We start from the raw sequence: 18,590 nt of genomic DNA on the forward strand, positions 1-18,590 counted from the left end.
GTTGGCAGTTTGAATCTACCAGCTGCTCCCTGGAAGCCCTGAGGGGCAGTTCTACTCTGTCCGATAGGGTGGCTATGAGTTGGAATTGACTCGATGGCAACGAGTCCGGTTTGGTTTTGGTTTATAACCAAAGGTAGAAAAGACACACTTTTAGTTCTACACTCTGTTCTCCCACTAAATTTCACTTTGATTGTAAACTGGCAATTTGACCTCTGTTTTGAGCTGACAGTTTTTAGGTTCTGTTGAGTCAGTTCCCACTCACAGTGATCCTAAGTACAATAGAACGAAACACTGCCTGGTCCTGCACCATTCCCACAATCATTGCTATGTTTGAGCCCGCTGCGTCAATTTATCTCATTGTGGGTTTTTCTCTTCTTCACTGACCCTCTACTTTACAAAGTATGATGTCCTTCTCCAGAGACTGGTCTCTCCTGACAACATGTCCAAAGTAGGTGAGATGAAGTCTCATCATCCTTGCTTCTAAGGTACATCCTGACTGTACGTCTTCCAAGACAGATATGTTGATTTTTCTGGCAGTCTGTGACATATTCAATATTTTTCACCAACACCATAATTAAAATGCATCAACTGTTCTTTGGTCTTCCCTATTCATTGAGCTGACTAGTGGTAACATAAATTCATTGCACTGACTAGTATCACATAAATACAATAAATACATAAATACAATCTAATAACAATTATAAGCCCAAATCCAAATTATTTCATCTCAAATAAACACTAGACTATTACTATATAATAAACAGGAAATGCCTACAACCATCGTGCTAGACCCAGCATGTATAGAATAAGCAAAACATTACTAATAAAGATAAAAGATCCTCCAGGCTCACACCTTGAGATAGCACTGAATGATAACACAATTTTAAGAGCAAGGAAATTTATAAAGCAATATAAGAAGGCAAACAGGAAAGCGGGGGAAAAAAAAATCTGCCTTGCGGAGTTGCAAAAGGATGTACAAGAAAAGTGGCATTTAAAGTAGATCTCAAAAGGGGAAGGAAGAAAAGCAGAGCAGAGGTGTGGGCTATTTGCCAGACACCTTATATATGTTATCATATGTTATCTTACTGTTGCTACCAGTTTAGAAATAGTGACACTGAGGCAGAACACTAAAGCAACTTGCTAGAAGGTGGCGCAGGTGGCTTCAAACCCAGTTTTGAGAGTTCTGGTAGTAGAAAAGCTCCCTCCCAAGGTCAAGTAAGTGTTCGCCCAGGGAAACAGGGAAGGAATTACTATTGCCACAGTTAAATTCCCTCTTAGAAAATCTTTACTTGGAACGAATTAACACTTCATAGCTGGAGCTATAATTTTCTATCTCCCCATAAAAATAGTTTCCCTTTTTAAGCTTTTAAAACCAAATCTTAGGAAAAATGCCTGAGGTCTAAGATCACTTAAGCCATTTGTGAAACTTCCAGATTGTATGCAAAACGTATCTGTGTGCCTTTTTTCAGGGGGAAAGGCTCAGGAGACTTTCATCAGAGTCCTAAAGGGGCCTAGAAACACTCCTCTGTACCCCCCAAAAAGGCAAAGAACCACTGGCCTACTGATTCCTTAGGCTTTTTAATATTTTTTTCCGAAAAGGAAAAACTGTATAATTTAGTTTGATATACAAGGAACCAAATTTCATATATAATAGGGAAGAATATTAATATACCCCATTAATAATGTAACAATGTGATAATGAGACACCGAAAGGACCCTTTCCCATGTTTCTAATTACTCAGGATGCGCATAGTGAAAGGATCATTTAGAAAGCTAATTTCCTTTTCATCATGCTTGTTAAGTGTTTACTTTAATTCACATCCTGTGTGACCCTATGGGAAAAACTGTAACTAATACTGGGGAAAATCCCATAGGGTCACACAGGATGTGAATGGGGCCTGTATTAGCTACCTTCGCCTTGAAAAATCAAACGAGATAGGTGAGTTTCACTTTCTGTTTGTCATAAGTTCCACTTTCTGGTTCCCAAAGTTTAGGTCCACAGCATATCCATGTGTCCAAAATGGAAGCTGAATAAAACTCCAAAATCCTCACTCTCTTTTTAAGGGGCGATTTCTCTGTCTCCTACAGCAAAATGCAGAAAATGCAAATCTGTAGAGCGAATCGCGGAGAGCCCCGCCGAGCGAGCGCTCCGAGTGCTCCTCCATACCTGTGCGCACAGCCGGCTCAGCTGTCGTTTTCCATTTCCTGTGGAGAACACACATCATACCACTTCCCCTATAGAAAAAAGAAAGCAGCCCAACTTAATTGCTGATGGAAACACTGTCATACTTTCCACTGGCCAAGCTTGAAACCATTACTGATCTAACCTTCATTAATTTTTCCACAACAATTTGCAGAAATGTCAGGAAGCAGCTGCACAAGGACTGATTAATTATTCTTATCAGGGCTACTCCGCCAGGATATATATACACACATGGATCTCTGTGTGTGTTTTTCCTTATTTAAAAATAAAATTGGGAATTTTTCTGTTGTGTTTGGTATTGGCGGTGAAGCACCTTATTCTGAAATACTCCAATCTATTTTTGACATCTTCCAATGGTCCAAACCTTTTCTACCTGGAGGAGACTCCGTAAAGTTTGGAACAGCAACCACGAAGGAAAAGATTGTTTCCTGCTGATTACTCAGTTATATCTGTTAAAACAGACGTTAGCAAATGCAAGTCTTACATAGCAACACTGCATTTATTAGTCAATCACAGAAGCTGAAGTTTCCTTTCCAAACGTGAATTAGGAAATCAAACACCCTTTTTCTAAATTTTTTTTTACTGTTGCTTCTCTCCCTCATCATTTTAGTTTGCGCTATACCATCTGTCTCAACCTATCAAATAATGTTCTGTGTATGCTTGGCACAAATAAATGGAACAGTACACCTCATAACCCTAAGTATGCAACCACTGAGAATCTATTAAACTGGTACAAAACAGAATCCAGCCATCTGGGGATGACTGGTTATAGCAAGCTTAGCTTCTCAGCCAGCACTCGGAGTTGCAGACTTTTAACTAGTTGGCAAACCATCAACTAGTGTTCAAGAAGAGAAACACTAACAAACATTTTTTTTCTCAAAACACAAGAATTCAGATGTAACTTTTCTAAGATGTAGTAGTTGCCAATGTTGCTGACGAGAAGACTTCAAAAAGCAAAGATCAAGCCAAGGTACTGTTATGTCCTCGAAATAGAGACGAAGTTAATTCAAATCGAGCATTTTTGCAGCACTACTCAACTTTTTGGGTTTGAACATGTTTTTCCTTCTCCATATTGCCTGAATATGCACAAACAAGGGATTAAAACCGAACAGACTTTGAACCAAATGACACAGTACCTTTCAGAGACAACTCTGATAGACGGGGGAAAGTTCCTCCCAAGACTACATCAAAATAATCCAAAGGCTACCTTCATCTCAGATACAAGGATTCCTAGTCCAGCCCCAAACCGAAGTAAAAGAGACCGGACAACTGAGGTGTAAGACACAGACGTAGTAACTGAACATGTAGCACAGTGGCCCAGGGCATGGACTCTGGAGTGAGAATACCTGCTTTCAAATTCCATCTCTACTACTTACTAAAAAAAAAACTACTTACTAGATACCTAAATAACATCAGGCAAATTACCTGACTTCTGGGGCTTAGTTTTCTCATCCACAAAATGGGGATAATATTAATATTGTTAGAATTATCAAGAGAATTATACAGTGTTTGCAAATGGTACTAAGAAACAAACTGTAAATGTTGACTATTCATTCTGTATTTTTCTATTGCTATTTCGGGCACTAAAAAAACCAAACCCATTGCCGTCAAGTTGATTCCGACTCATAGTGACTCTATAGGACAGAGCAGAACTGCCCCACAGGGTTTCCAAGGCTGTAAATCTTTATGGAAGCAGACTGCCACGTATTTCTCCCACAGAGTGGATGGTGGGTTCCAACCACTCATCTTTTGGTTAGCAGCTGAGTGCTTAACCACTGTACCACCAGGACTCCTATTTCAGGCACACCTTAGTCTAAAATTGAGGAGGAAACAATATAACAAAAGTTCCTAAATTACTTTAGGACAGCCCACTGGGTTGGATGAAAAATTTCCCCACAGTATGAGGATACCCATATTGCCTAGAGTTCACTCAATAAAACAGGGTCCAGCAATGAAGGTTAACTCTCTTTATGGTAAACCCTCAGGGCAACATGCCTTGTGGTGTTGTGAGCAAGTACTGCTGGAGCTGACCATACCTCACCATCCACCTGGCCACTGCCTCCGCAGAGGGGAGGTGGGGGAAGGTGACCACGAGCCAGGGAACTGCAAACAAAGAAGAGGTTCTCTCAACTCCATCATGCTGACTCAGCCTTCACTGTCACCAAAAGGGGTGCTGGATAAGATAAAGGAGCTCATTCCCTTGGCACTCAGATCTGAACTGAGGTGTCAGGAGGCCACACAGTGCAGGAAGGGCACCACTTTTAATTCCTGCTCCACTGTGTGACCTGAAGTAACTCATGGTCTCCAGGGCCTTGCTCCTCTGCAGTAAAAAATATGGAGCATCCTCAAGATCAGAACTTACTCTTCCTACCACCATGACCCCCTTCTGCAGTCTGATGAAGCCTGTGGGTTCCTTCTTAGCGTGCTGTTTTAAGCTACATGAAATACATAGGATTACAAAGAAAACTAATTATAATGAAATACAGTTATCTCAAAACAAAAAGAAAATGACAGGAAAATACGTGATTCTTTGTTAATAATTGGAAACAAGATACAGCGTTGGTCTAACAGCCACCATAATTTTGAATAGTCATAAAAAAAAAATAAAGATATTTCAGTATGTCAGCCACAACAGTAGTGATATGAAAATATCTGTGGTTCCTATTGATGACACAGCCACAGATACACTAAAACTACTGTCACTTTTTGCCTACATTAATAATTGAAGGGAGTGCTAAATTTTAGTTAGGGGTTAGTGAAATCAAAGTTATAATTTTTTTCTCAACCAGATTCTCAGATCCTCTGAATTCTATCCATTCATGACTAAGATCCCTAATCCAGGTAAATACTGTTGTTGTTGCCGGTTGCTGCTGAGTTCATTCTGACTCACAGCGGCCCCATGTGTGTCAGAGTAAAACTGCTCCATAGGATTTTCTTCGCTGTAATCTTAGTGGAAGGAGATCACCAGGCCTTTTCTTCCGTGATACTGCGGGGTGGGTTGGAGCCACCAATTGTTAGGTTAGCGGTTGAGTGTAAACTGTTTGCACCACCTAGGGACTTTTAGGTAAATAATAAATTCCTTTATGATTACAGTGTTAGAGGATCAATGATTAAATTGTGTTCTTGGCTCCCTCCACAGAGGACATTCACAAGGGGGAAATAAAGATATCTGGACCCTTTCCAAAAGTGTAACATTTACAGGATAGAAGTATCTTTCCCCACCCCAAACCAAACCAAACCTCTTGCCTTCTGAGTCGATTCCAGCTCAAAACAACCCTATAGGACAGAGCAGAACTGCCCCATGGGGTTTCCAAGGAGCACCTGGCAGATTCAAATTGCTGACCTTTTGGTTAGTAGCCGTAGCTCTTAACCACTACACCACCAGAGTTTCCACAGGGCCTCTAGTCCCTTTGAAAAGTCCCAACCAAACTATTTTTGGGATTCCATCAAGGGAGATTTACAAGAGTCCACAGGCCTTCTGCCAGCCAGTTTCAACGCCAGCCGCCATTTCTGCCTTCCTGCACCAGCTCCCCCTAGTGTCCTGAGGAAGTAGTGACTGCATCTGCACATGGTGCTAGGAGAGAGAACAGTTGATGCGGCTTCCACAGCCAGTACAGCACACAGGTCCAGGAAAGAGGGGCTCCGGCCCTGGGCCACATGCTTTAGAAAACCCCACATATCACAAAAACCAGTTTCCAACAAGTCAGCTCTGACTCAGGGTGACCACACGTGTGTCAGAGTAGAACTATGGTCCATGGAGTTTTTGATGGCTGATTGTTTTGGAAGTAGATCACCAGGCCTTTCTTCTGAGGCTCCTCTGGGCGGACACGAACCTCCAACCATTAAGTTAGCAGCGGAGCACATTAACCATAGGCACCACCCAGGGACTCTATCACGTATCACAAACACATACAAAATGCATTTATTAAAAAATACATGGTCAGCTTTGTCACTGACAACCAGATGATTTTTAACCCTAAACAGCCTAGCTCCTGGCTGCTCCTGTTGAGGTCCCAAGGAAATACTTCTCCACGTCTTGCCCATCTCTTTGTTCCAATCAAGAAGTGACTAAGTTAGAACGCCCTGAAGGTTTGTAGGTTTGTGGACACTGCAAACTGTTGAGTTAGCCACTATTTTAATTAGCAAGGAATATTTGAGAGTCATTAATGAAAAGACACAGTAACTAGTCAACCATTCTTCTCAGACAGCATAAATGCAATACGTGCTTCTATAACAATAGGTGGTAATCCCAAGCATTCCTTTTCTTGCTTCTCTAAGTGTTCCCACCAGTGGATCTACTGTTATTAGCAAACTAGTACCGTCATTGGAACAACTGCACACGGCACCTGAGGAACATTTGTGCTTAAACAGTTCTTATTATTCATAAATTTGTGAAGATGTAAATTGCATGAAGCATGATACTAATTCTTTACATTAACATCTAAATGGCATTGAACTCTAAACCTGTAAATCATTTTACTTTTATAAAAATGTTTAATAGCATTTAATTAAATTTCAAAAAAAAATACATTGAAAAGTTTCAGATTTACTTAATTAATTTCGGTTTTAAAAATCTTTTATTCATCCATTAAAATATGTATTTGCCTTTTAATTTCAATATGTAATTTTGGATACCTTAGAAGAAAAATAACTTATAAAAAGGCTTAATTTTTTGAATTTTTATACTGAGCTATGATTTTTTCATGAAAATAGATTGATATTCTGTGTACTCTGAATAAAATCACATTTTCTTTGAAAATCTTCTAGGCCATAGAGAATGCATATAAATTGAGATCTTGATTTATGTAGCTTCTTTTTTGGAGCTCAAAAATTGAAAATGCTGAGGAAAAAAAAGCAACGGAAAATCTAAAAACAGTCAGTCTGCTTAAATCTTTAAAGCTGGAAACAATGAAAGTAAGCAGACTTTTGTCAAGCACGACCTATATAAAATCCACTAACAGAACATTACAAATTATTTATTTAATGAAGATTTAATTACTGTTTGAAATAATAAAATGGAGCCCAAAAATTATTCTCATCAAATCCACAACTGGAACTTGTCAGATGAAATTCCTGGGGCTTCATATTCTTTACAAATAAAGATTTAATCACTGGTCAAATTAATAAGGATGTGTGTGGGCTAAACCCCACAAGTATTGGGTGGCAATAGCCCTTTCCCCAGTTGTATGTTCTTAAGCCCCTCCCCCCCCAAAAGCTTGCTTTATAATCAGTTCTTTGCCCAAGACAGTCATGAAAGCAGTTCATCTGGTTTTTGCCCCCACTATTACTCCATTCTCACAAAGTTTATCACAAAAACCCTGCAACCATGTAACACAATTGCTCAAATCCAGTCCAAGGAGCTAAGGAGGCAATTGCTATTCCCTTCATTGTCCATCTTGGAAATCCTCTGCCCCACCTCAGCCAGTTACAAAACCAGAGCTGAATGTAGTGAGTGATAACACACACTCACTGGATTCAGCTATGGGAATGAAAGAGGAGAGAGTTCTGCAAATGGAGTCTGATAAATTCCATAATTCACAGACAGAACCATTTACTAGGTTTACCTCTTTTCCATTTTTATTGTCTTCTCCCTGACTGCAAGGCTCTTGGCTGCCATGGGCTCCCCACCTCCACACCACTTGTGCCTTTCCTTACCAGACTTATTAAAATTAAGGCCTAGTAGGAGGAAGAATGGCGGCAGAGGCCAAAGAGAATTAAGCGGGCCTCAAAAAGAGCCCTTTCACATTTTTGTTCATTGTACGGTTCTTACACCTGAAGGATAAATCTCATAACAATTTTCTTTTTTTTGTCAACAACTTACATGAGCGCAGAGAATGTTTCGAATAGGGTTGTCTCTTTCACACTTGGAAATTTAGAGGAACGATACTTCCTAAATATCTGGGTTAAAAGACTGACTCTCATAACAATCCATATCAATTTTGGGTTGAAAATCTGTTTGGAGTCTGGGTTTTCATATTTTAGACCAAGAAAGAATTTCAGAGGTCTTGAAGATCGATACTGAAATTGTTTTGTTGTTATTTTTTAATACACCACAAAAATCAAGGGAATGGGTGGTAAAAAAGGAGCAAGTTGAGTTACTTGCCTTATGTCTGTAAACTATTCTACGAGATCTAGGGCAATAACCCCGGTTTCCTGACATTTCCACCAATGGTCTTTCAACTTCCAGTTAACCACTACCCTTCCCTCACCACACACACAGTTAACTACTCCTGTAATGTTTATTTGTTGCCACGTAATGTAGATATTATTCAGTTAGGAAATCAGTTATCCAAACGTTTGGTCATGTTAGGAAATAAACTTAGAAGCCATTGGGTTATCAAGGGTCATCTTTCATATAAGTCATTTTGCAAATTATTACAAACCCAAACAAGTCTAAATTTAATGAAGTTATAGAAATTATACAGAACATTCTAAACGTAATTCTCTAAGACATCTAAGCAAGCATTTCAGTAATAATGTTATCATGAGCCAAAAGATTTAAAAACGTGTTCTTTGGAAAATGTTAACTAATTGCATCTGTTCTGAAAAGTAATTCACAGTGGTAACCTTAAAATGGAATTAATTTATTTTAATTTTTCATCAGATTTCAAAAATGCATCAAACATATGCATGTAATATAGAGCACACGGAAAATAAGTTATAAGTGATTAAATTCCAGCAATACATACCTAAAATAAACTGACAAATATCTTCAGCTAAATGATTATCTTCATCTACTAAATCACCTCTATATTCTAGACAAAATTCTAAAAGAACAAACAGATCTTACATCCTATATGCTGCACTGGCCAACCACCCTGTTTCCAAAAACACAAATATATCTCCTTTAGAAATTTCTTTTTAAAAAACTAAAACTCGTTCTTTAAAATGTCTCTTATTATATATAATTCTTAGTTTACAAGAAATTTCCACTAAAATAAGTAGTTTAAAAAGAAAAGCTTATTTGGGGACTCTGAATAGCTCCATTTACTTTAACTAATAGAAAGTTGTTGATACTAACCAAAGTATTTCAGGTCTTGTTCCTGTTACTTGGTAAAGGCTCACAATACACAAATTTAAAAAATACATACATAGCTCCAGATAGTTTTAAAAGACTATGTCCCTTCAATCTGCAAATGGTAAAATAATGTAATAATTTATCAAATTAATAATCAAAATGATGCCATTATATACTTTCTGATCAGATAATACCTCACCCATTTACAACAACCTTAAGGTTTCATATGTTCAATGCCCCCCCCCCCATTGATACTATATTTTCCAGTTAAAAACATTTATGTGTCTTTCATTTATGGTAACCAGAATGACAAATACAAGTTATTCACCAACATCCTTCCACCCTTAACATGAAGGAATGAATGAACAGTCTAGACGCACACATCAGACCAATTCTAATTCTTGTCCTCTCCTCCAAGAGCACAGGTTCAAGATGCAAAAAGAACATACATACACTTTAGAAAACAATACAGCACAAATGTATGCTACGTAGAAAATAACGTGAAAGTGAAATTAGCTATTATTTTTCTCTCTAGAATTTTAAAGTCAACACATAACATTTTATCTTTGTCAGATAAATATTTCCAAATTTGTTTTGGGGAATTCTTAAAATACATGGAATAAATATCCAAATTAACATACAGTTACTCTAAAAATTAATGTTTATTATCAGTAAAAACTCAAAAGTTTTTTAATTATGAAAATTATTGCCATATATACATATATCATGCACTTATGTTTATATTTGCTTTGGAAACAAAAGAACTCAAGACTAAGAGTTCTATCACCAAGGTCCTATCAGTTTCTTAATTTAATTTGAATTTTCAACTATTTAATTCAGAGGTAAACATGGTGGCATGTTACACTTCACTCAAATATTTATGAATATATGCTGCAAAGCAAATAGGAAGAAAAAATCAATGCCTTGTTTTCTCATACAACATAACCATGGTGAGATAAAACTAGGATAAATCCTGCAAGACACAAACCTGTCAGCGACAGTTCCCAGTTGGAAAAAAAGTAGAAAATGATACAAGAAAAAAGGAGGCAAAGAGAGGAAATAAAAGTAGAAGGTAGAAAGAAGAAATCAATAACTGGCAAGGGATATATCTCAGCACTCTCAGATTTATTGTTTTTAACAGACTGGCTGGAGCCCTGGTGGTGCAGTGCTTAAGAGCTACAGCTAAGAACCAAAAAGTCAACAGTTTGAATCCACCAGCTGCTCCTTGGGAACCCTATGGAGCAGTTCTATTCTGTCCCATAGGGTTGCTATGAGTTGGAATTGATTCAACAGCAACGGGTTTGGTTTTGGTTTAAGAAACTGTTTTGGAGTCCCAGGGTGGTGTGAATGGTTAACACATTTGTTTGCTGACTCAAAGGCTGGCGGTTTGAGTCTACCAGAGGTGCCTCGAAAGAAAGGCCTGGTGATTTACTTCCAAAAAAATCAGCCTGGTGATCTACTTCTGAAAACCTTGTGGAGCACAGTTCTACTCTGACACACATGGGGTCGCCATGAATTGAGGTCAACTTGAGTGCAGCTAGCTTATAAGAGACTGGTTTAAGTCTCCCAGTCTCAATAGACCTTCCCCCTGCTGAGCGTCATCACTAGTTGAAAAGATCTTGCCAGTGCCTCCAAAGGTCTAAGATGGGGCTACATTTGGGGAGTTCCACGAGGATAACTCCCCGAGGATATTTACATGGAGAAACAAACACACCGACCTTCTCTATCCCAGGGATTCTGATGAGACAGGGCAAAACGTCCTGTCAATTCAAATCTTAAGGAAAGGGGATTCCCATCGCTGCATTAGGTAAAGTCTGATGGGAACGCCGGGCAATTTCTACACTAACTCTCAGGAGCTGCAAAACCATTAATCTAGTAGCTGGATTATTGTATTCTTGGAAGTGGAACATGCATTAGGGTTCAAAATGACAGGGAATAGCTTTGAAGGGTAAAAACATTAGCGCATAATAATAATAATAAAGCCTATCGCTGTCGAGCTGATTCTGACTCATAGCAACCCTATAGGACAGAGTAGAACTGCCCCATAGGGTTCCAAGGAGCGCTGGGTAGATTCCAACTGCCGACCTTTTGGTTAGCCACAGTAGCTCTTAGCCACTGATACTCACCTCATAAACGTATTTGCAAAGAAACTATAAAACAGAGAAACTTACTTATATTGGTTAGTTTCTGATACGAAGGTTGCGTTTCAATTTAAAATTCTGCATGCCTTTTCTCTACTCAGCTATATCTCCCTGCCTCCAGCCTGGGATAAATGGGAACTCAAAGAATGTTTGTTGATTGAGGGATCAAGTGACCGGATGATTTTAAACACACTTACACGTTCACCACGCTCATGCACTAGTATGCATTTGCAGGGTTAAGGAGCAATTGCTTCTTCCTCTGTTCTGCTATCCCTTTTAACTTCTTTTTATCCCGTCTTTCCAAGTTTTTTACAGGTAAAATAATCATTACAGAGTGGTCTGATATAATTTTAAATACCCCTTTGTAATAAAAGGGGAGCATCTGTGAATGTTCTTTTATTATGCCCTGTTTGTTGTAATAATGGAAACCCTGGTGGCATAGTGGTTCAGTGCTACAGCTGCTAACCAAAAGGCTGGCAATTCAAATCCACCAAGCACTCCTTGGAAACTCTATGGGGCAGTTCTACTCTGCCCTATAGGGCTGCGATGAGTTGGAATCAACTCGACAGCAACGGGTTTGGTTTTTGGTTGTAATAATTGCTTAAAAGAAAACAGCTACAACAAATATCAACTAAACATAGCCCCAATATAAGTTTCACCCCTTTCCATTTTCTATAGTAATATGCTATCCATCATAGCAAAGCAAATTCTGATGTTCTCTTTAGCAAATTCTGTTATTATTCCTAAATGTTAATTATTAATAGTATCCCTCCCCCACTCCTGCTAGACTACTGAGTTCCTGCGCTATGTTTTCTCAGGGTGTGTGTGACACAATATGCCTGAATACCACTGTATGTTTTGTCTGTTTATTGGCACATCAATATCCTTGAGGACAGGAAAAGAATTGGTGTGTTTGTATGTGTGTGCACTTCCCTGGATTGTTCTCCATGGAAATCTCCCTCCATATGGGAAAAGAGCCAAGGAGAGCCCGAGGACTTCCCTGACCCTGAGCCAAGGGCGTGGCAAATGTACTCACCATTACCAGCTGGGTGCCCAAAGGAAGAAAGAGGAAGCTAGGAGGAGGAGGGAAGCTGGAGTAAGTGTTGAGGTCTTTTACTTGTGATAAAATAATCCAGGAGTCTAATGTTTTTGCGTTATTTTAAAGTTTGCAAAGACTTTTCAGGACTAACACATTCTCAAGTGATGCCTTCTAAGACCAGCCAGAGTGCTAAATACTAAATTGTACAGAGGTTTATATAAACTTTATCTATCAGGAGAAATCACTGAGGAAAAGTTTAGCTTTTGTCTCATGGATGTAGTTTAAGAATGTCTTCAAGATAAGAAATAGCCTTTATGATGCCCCCTGCACTATATTTAATACTGAAGCTTCCTCAGAAACTACCTCTAATCCTTAAATTTCCAAATCCATTGGCCCTTTCTTAGATTACATTCATTGGTGAGAATTTTGCAGCACTTTACACTGTTAAACATATCTCCTTAAGTACAGAACTTCTAGCTCATGATCTGGCATATGGTAGGTACTCAATAAATAACATCTCCTTTCTCTATGCAGTTCCACCTCCCTTATCTTTTTTGACGCTTGCCTTTCCTGGTTTTCCAGATACATGTATGAGAGCTAAGATACTTTGGAATCCTCTTTCAGACCTTCAAGACCCAGTTGAAGCATCAGAATAAATACCTCTCTCCCCTGTCTTGCCATAACCCTTTGCTGTACTTCCGTTATCGTCCTCATCATGGTCTGTGTCATGGATTGAATTGTGTCCCCCAAAAATGTCTGTCAACTTGGCTAGGCCATGATTTTCAGATTGTGTAATTGTCCACCATTTTGTCATCTGATGTGATTTTCGTGTGTGTTATAAATCCTGTCTCTATGATGTTGAGGAGGTAGGATTAGCAGCAGTTATGTTAACACAGCAGGACTCAATCTACAAGACTAGATTGCGTTTTAAGCCAGTCTCTTTTGAGATATAAAAGAGAGAAGGGAGCAGAGAGACATGGGGACCTCGTACCACCAAAAAACAAGAGCCCGGAAAATACATGTCCTTTGGACCTGGGGTCCCTGCACTGAGAAGATCTTCGGCTGGGGAAGACTGATGAAAGGACCTTCCCCCAGAGCCAAAAGAGGGAGAAAACCTTCTCTTGGAGCTGGCACCCTGAATTTGGACTCTTAGCCTGCTAGACTGTGAGAGAATAAATTTCTCTTTGTTAAAGCCACCCACTTGTGGTTATTTCTGTTATAACGGCACTACACAACTAAGACAGTCTGGTTTGCATTTTAGTTAAGTAAGTACATATTTTATATCTCTGATTTCATTTTCAGCTACTGGGGAACAGGGCCATTTTCATTTTCCTCAACATTCACCTCTAGCACAAAGCACAATGTCTTGAACATGGCTGGCTTTCCATAAATGTTGGATGAATTCAAAAGTTTATTAAAGGTGTTGATCTCCTTCCTGTTCCAAACCCCTCAGAGCCAAACACATGCACAAACCTCCAGATAATTCAACTACAGCGTTCCTTCCATCTGTCCTTTCTTTTGCATTCTTATCACAAGCATCCCAGTTCAGAACCTCATTAATTCTCTTGGCGTCGATCCCAATAGCATCCTAACTTGTCTACCACCAGGTTTCCCACCTGTTATCTGTGATACTATCTTTGGAGGATAGGTTAATCTTTCCAAAAATAATTCAATCATGTCATTCCTTAGTTCAAAAATGGGTAAAGATTCTCTAAAGCCTAGCAAACTGATGTATTAATTACATCCAAAGACCTCTATACTCTCTAGGTCTCTAGGTATTTTCCTTCCTCTTTACATACAAATGTTGTGTTCCAGACATACCATGTTGCTTCTTGTTCCATGATCACACCCACATTATCTATCTCATCTCTTTACCTACATGCATGTAATTCTACCCACCTGTCAAAATCTTCCTTTCTTTAAAGCCTTCCTCAGGAAACACTTCTTGCCCCCCTCATCCCTCCCGCATTTCCTTTTTCCCTACATACCCACAAGAAAACGTACAATATTTCTTTCTCCCCTGTATTAGCAAAACAATGATTTATACATCTCTGTGAGCACACCTATAAATTTTCTCATATTCAAGCCAGGTATGTACTAATCTTATCTCTTTTTTAGGTGTATAAGCAACTTGAAGGCTAAAATGTCAACTTACTCATCATTGCGTGCCTCCACAGCACCAAAAAGCCAAATTGCATATGGTAGAAATGCCATAAATATTCACTGAATTTAACCCGACTAAAAAGGTTTCGGTTTCACAAATAACAAAAAAGCTCAGGTTCCATGTAAGAAGGATGGAGGCTCAAGCCAACTTAGTGCTGGCTTCTGGGATGATTGGCGTTCACAAAATTTCCACTTAAGGCTGATGACAGACTCAAGCTCTGCTACAGTCAATGAATAATTTATTTGTGCACAGAAGATTTTGTTAATGGAAATCTTTTTATGGCTCAGGATCTAAAATATATTTACTGCCCTATAGTTATTGAATGTTTGCTTTAATCATTAGCACACAAGGTAATCACAAATGATAATTACAGGATCATTATATGCCCTTAAACGGATTTAATCAAGAGAGTGCCTTCTGAAATTCAAAAACTGCTTAGTGGAAGGTGATGGGGGTGGAATACACTGGAACCAACCAATTCACTGCTACCATCACATTTAAGAGCCTAAGAATTCTGTTAGAAATACCGCCAACTGAAAGAACAACTGTAGATCTAAATGTCTATTACATTTTTTGGATCTTTGTGCTCAATTAAAAATCCCCCTGCTTCCCTGAACTAGACTGTCTCAATCAAGTGCATCACAGAAAAGGAGAGTGTGTGTGCATTCCCTAGATTTTCCAGCCCGCCAAAAAATGTTCCTTTGCTGTGCTATTCCAGCAAGTCGTGAGATGGCAATGATCGTACTCCTCAAAAGGAAAAGATAGCTATTTTTCCCATACATTTTTATTTTAGGAGGCTACAAAGCACACTTCTGGCTGCTGAGAGTACTCTGACAAGTACACATGTTCCTAAGGAGGTGAATCTGGGGGATTTTGGCAGGGGTAAGGTTGAGAAAACCTAAAGTCATCCTAAGCTCCCAGGAAATATTTAAGGAGCTGGAAGAACAGTAAAAAAGGAGACAAGTCTTCCAGCGAATTCCTTTTTCTAACTATAAACCCTCATGGGGAGGGGGGGGAGCAGAGTTGTATGAAATACATGCTTTTCATCTTCTTTTATCTCAAACTCAACGGGTATGCAATAAAATTCATCAGACTACTACCCAAACCAGCTTTTCTCTTTACTTCCTTTTTCTATTAAAAGTAATGTCCAAACTCCCAGGCTCAAAGCCCAGTGTCATCACTGACCACTTCCTTCTGCTCCCCACCCCCAGAGTAAAGCACACACACCCTTCCTATACCCTGCATTGGCTTCCTGCACACTTTCCCTCATATCCCCTGTCTCCTGTAGACCCCTATTGCTACCACTCCCATTCAGAGGCTTATCACCTGTCTGATCTCCCACCTCTCAAAGCCAGGAGATCAGAGGGTACTCTGGGTCCAACTGGAACATTTCCAAAGGAAAGGTCAGGGCACAGTGCCCTTGGCTACATGGAATCAAGGGACAATTACCAGAGGCAGCGACCTGTAGACTTGCCAGGAGATTATTAAGGAAAACAATTTGAGCTGAAAGTAGCCACAAGGGCTCCAAGATGCAAAAACTGAGAAGTAAGGAATTGAGGGGGAAGACTAGGGGAAGTGAAGTCAGAAAGAACTCCCAAAAGCTGGGACTCCAATGCCCCCTAAAGTTTTCCAAGCAGTGTCTTTGTGATGTAAGTGTGGAAAGAGACTTAAAGGGCCCAACAGGAGGTGACAGCTCTCTTGTAAATTAAAGTAAATGCCTCCTAATTGGTTTTGTGCTTGCTGGAGTCCTTCGCCCACCTGGTCCCACCCTCACCTCCACTCCCCACGCCATCCAACACAACCCAGCTAGATTTATCTTCCTAAAGTGCAGCTCTGATTGCATCATTCTTCTGTTAAAACATTTCCAGGGACTTCCCACCACAGACCAAATTAAATTTACACGCTTTAGTCTTGAAGTCAAAGACGGCTGTGCTCCACATTCACATCACATTTCTACTTATATCTTCAGGAATCCCTTCTAATCAAGAGGCCAAATGTTATTTTTTCTCTCTAAATCTCACAGGATCCCCGGTGGCCCAGTGGTTAAGTGCTTGGCAGCTAAGTGAAAAGTCAGCGGTTCGAACCTATCAGCTGCTGTGAGGGGATTTACTTTTTTTGGGGGGGGGAGGATGTTGTTATTTTACTTTAAGAAGGATTTTTTGCATTCAGAAAGATCTCCAAAAAATACATAAATGTGTTCTTATGACTCTGAGCCGAATATTTAATAAGTCTCAGACTTGCTGATTCATCTAATATAATTAAAATTAAATCTTTAAAAAAAAAAAGTCTGTGTTCAAGTATCAATTTGCAGCCTCCAAAATGAATTTTAAAAGAAAACTCACAACCAAATATTTTTTACTAAATTAATCAAATATTTATTGAATCTGTGCTATTTGTTTTTAATATTGTTTTCCAGGCTGCAGAGGATACTAACAAAATTAAGGTGTAGTCTTTGGCCTCAAGCAGATTACAGTGTGAGAGGAAATAAAAACCTCACAGAAATCTCTTTGATAAAAAGCACAGGCACAAACATACATATGAAAAGTGACATGAGAAAAGTATAAGGTGTTAAGGGGGTTCTGAGGGCAGATGAGATCATATGACATGAACACAAGAAACACTAAAATAAAACAATTAACCAGACTCTGATGCCAGTAAAGTATATTAACTAATAACGCAAACAACAGACGAGGTAGAAAAAGTAATTAAAATTAATCTGTCTTTTGGCAATTCATGGATGAGAAGTCTATGTGATATCAGGTTCAAAAGTAAAATGAAGATCTCTAAGTGGATGATTTTGCCCTATTCAGTTCAGTAATTTAAAATGAAGTCTATAACTGCAAATGGAACCCAAATTCCAAGGGCCATTCTTATTCTATAAAGATGTTGCTTGGAGATTATGAGATTCTCAGAGCAGGAGGAATGACTGGGTGAGCTTAATAGTGTCAGCAGCCTTCAATTTCTAGAAGAAGGTTATGCCTATGAGAGGTCTAGAAAATTCGCGTTCGTGGGTCCCAATATTTTCTCCCTTGTAAAGAAGGTAGAGGTGTACTGCCTCCAGCATTCTCTGAAATGATGAGATTTGACTATTACCCGAAACTCCAACATGGCTTTTATTTCATTATATGAATCATACTAAATGGAAAACAATGACCACTTCAACAAAGCACCAATAGTTGAACACTGTCAGGAAAACTAGACCAGTGACCTGGAAGTGAAGGGCATGACATCTGAAATTGGGAGAAAAAGTATCTGTTGCCACTGATTCTGACTCATGGCGAACCCATGAGTTTTGGGGTAGAACTGTGCTCCGTGGAGTTTCTTAATAGCTGATTTTTCAGAAGTAGATGACCAGGCCTTTTCTTCTGGGTGTCTACAGGTGGACTTGGATCTTTTGTTTGCGAAAATCAGGATTGAACTCTGGTTCTGTGACTCACTAGTGCTGTGACTTTAAGGAAATCACTTAATTGTAACCCCCAAGGCTCTGTTTCCTCATACACAAAATAAGGTGTAATATCTGCACAACAGTCATTGCCTTAATGTACAGTGAAGACTTGGTAAACTGTAAAATTTTACCCAAATGTTAATTCCATCATCACAGAAACAATGCATATGACCACAAAGTTCCATTGTGTAGGTTTTGTGTGGAGAGTGAAGGATGAAAGCAGTACTAGCTGAAGCAAGGAGAAAGGAAGAAGGATGGAAAGAAGGGAATCCTATGAAACGATGCAAAAGCTCCCCTCAGTTAGGGTTCCAGATAGCTACAGAATGCTCGTGGGACCAAATGTGCACTGCTCATAATTAATGCTTGTTGGCTGACATGAAGGTCTAGCCGAGTGAAACACTTGAAAAACGAAGAACCAAGCTGTGTAGAAGAGTATAAGAAAATAACTTGGGGAAAATGAAAACATATAGCCCAACAGTTGTGTTAGTGAGGCAGCGCTCAATCTACAAGATGGGATTGTGTCTTGAGGCAGTCTCTCGAGATAAAAAAGAGAGAAGCGAGCAAAGAGACAGGGGAACCT

The 18,590-nt window shown here is 39.3% G+C and overlaps 1 protein-coding gene across 7 annotated transcripts in view; it reads right to left on the reverse strand.

Moving 5' to 3' along the window:
* HIVEP2 (HIVEP zinc finger 2) overlaps positions 1-18,590 on the reverse strand; it is a 237,244-nt gene that overhangs the window by 75,483 nt on the left and 143,171 nt on the right. For 5 of the 7 annotated variants that reach the window (XM_023552696.2, XM_023552737.2, XM_023552640.2 and 2 more), the window contains exon 3: positions 2,168-2,235. The exons of the other annotated variants lie outside the window; for them this stretch is intronic. The gene's annotated coding sequence lies outside the window, so the exon portion shown is untranslated. The remainder of the gene's footprint in view (positions 1-2,167; positions 2,236-18,590) is intronic. 7 annotated transcript variants of the gene reach the window in all.

The sequence above is a fragment of the Loxodonta africana genome, chromosome 1, assembly GCF_030014295.1.
Source record: "Loxodonta africana isolate mLoxAfr1 chromosome 1, mLoxAfr1.hap2, whole genome shotgun sequence".
NCBI lineage: Eukaryota > Metazoa > Chordata > Mammalia > Proboscidea > Elephantidae > Loxodonta > Loxodonta africana.